The sequence below is a fragment of the Helianthus annuus genome, chromosome 1 (assembly GCF_002127325.2).
Source record: "Helianthus annuus cultivar XRQ/B chromosome 1, HanXRQr2.0-SUNRISE, whole genome shotgun sequence".
Lineage (NCBI taxonomy): Eukaryota > Viridiplantae > Streptophyta > Magnoliopsida > Asterales > Asteraceae > Helianthus > Helianthus annuus.
The window spans coordinates 89,368,824-89,370,284 of record NC_035433.2 but is presented as its reverse complement, the minus strand read 5'-3'; the positions used below and the strand labels follow the sequence as shown (position 1 = coordinate 89,370,284).

The 1,461-nt window shown below is 26.1% G+C and overlaps 1 long non-coding RNA gene across 1 annotated transcript; it reads right to left on the bottom strand.

Annotated features, from left to right (window-relative positions):
* Positions 1-1,036: 1,036 nt before the first annotated feature.
* LOC110927142 lies at positions 1,037-1,461 on the bottom strand. Its single transcript, XR_004894000.1, has 3 exons — positions 1,381-1,461; positions 1,203-1,271; positions 1,037-1,104 (listed from the first exon to the last, which is right to left on the bottom strand). It is a non-coding gene; the product is annotated as an uncharacterized LOC110927142 (long non-coding RNA).

The window sequence follows — 1,461 nt, the reverse complement described above, 5'->3', positions numbered from 1 at the left end:
TAAGAGTGATAAGAAGGATGATTTGATGGTAGAGTATGGTAAGGAGAAAGTCATTATTTAGAACCGCCATATTGAAATTTACATATACATCCCCTATAGTTTGATTTCTGACAAAAATAAAATTGATTTAATCTATAATTACCACAACAACCTTTTACATTACATAATAGAATTGAATAATAATTATATGTTTTTAAATATATGAAAAAGGAAGATATCACAAATAAGTAAAGTAATAAAAATAATTTATGGTAAGTGTATATTAAAAAATTTATAATGTATCAAATAAATTCCTTAAATACATTAAATTACATGTATAGTAAAATTTAATTCAAATATCAACCAATAATAAAATTTTACGTTATATTTAAATAAAATACAAATAATATAAAAATTTAATCTAATAAAAAAAATATCTAAGTTTGCCAAATTAACGAATTCTCATATTGGGTACTATATTTTAAGTAAGATTCATTATTTAAAGAAGGGATTATTTTTTTAAATATTTAAATAACGTTAAAAGTTGTTATCTTATTACTATGTAATTTTTTCTAAATACCAATTTATACAATATCATATTAGCTCTTATATTTTAAATAATAATATCAATACTCAAACGACATATTATTAAAATGTTATACAGCAAAAAAGAATAATGATGTCATATGTATAAGAAACAAAAAAACGGGATTAGAAAAATAAATTAGCAAAATAACAATTGATATACATAACAAAAAACTAAACAATAAAACAACCATGTTCATAAAAATCAACCACCGAGTTATAACCATTGTCAAAATAAACATAAATATCCAAATACTTAAGAAAAAAACAGCCGATTTAATCAAATGTTCGAAATATAGGTGACTACTTTTCTTTCTTTGGAATTAGAAGAACTGCATCCACACCACCATCTTTACGCGACTTCGAAGAAGACTGAGAAGATACATCATCCACATCATACACGGTTTCCAAATTGCGCTTCAAGTCACGCTCGCTGCTCGTATCAAACTCAGCATCCATCCGATCAATCGATGTTGTAAAGCCAACTTTAAACACATTTGAGCAAGGGGTTACATCGTCTCCCGTTTGGGATATAGAATCCTAGTTAAAAATAATGAATAATTAGGTATGAGTTTGGAAATACAATTAACATATAATGAGTTAAAGTTGAATAATAAATAAGGTAAACGATACTAAACCTTAACAGGCAAATAATCATTACGATTTGAATCGGATGGTTCGACATTGACGGCTTCCTCATCAATAGGCTGTTTTTGTAAATTATTTTAAGTTAAAACAATATATCATATTAATCAGTAATTAAACATTGATGGAAGATTGTAATAATAATATAAGGGTGAATTGGAATAAGTATACCTGAATAGTGTCAAAATGTTTATCCAGCTCGGACAAAACAACCGGGTTATCAGTCATCTTGGAGACTGAATATCCATCAGA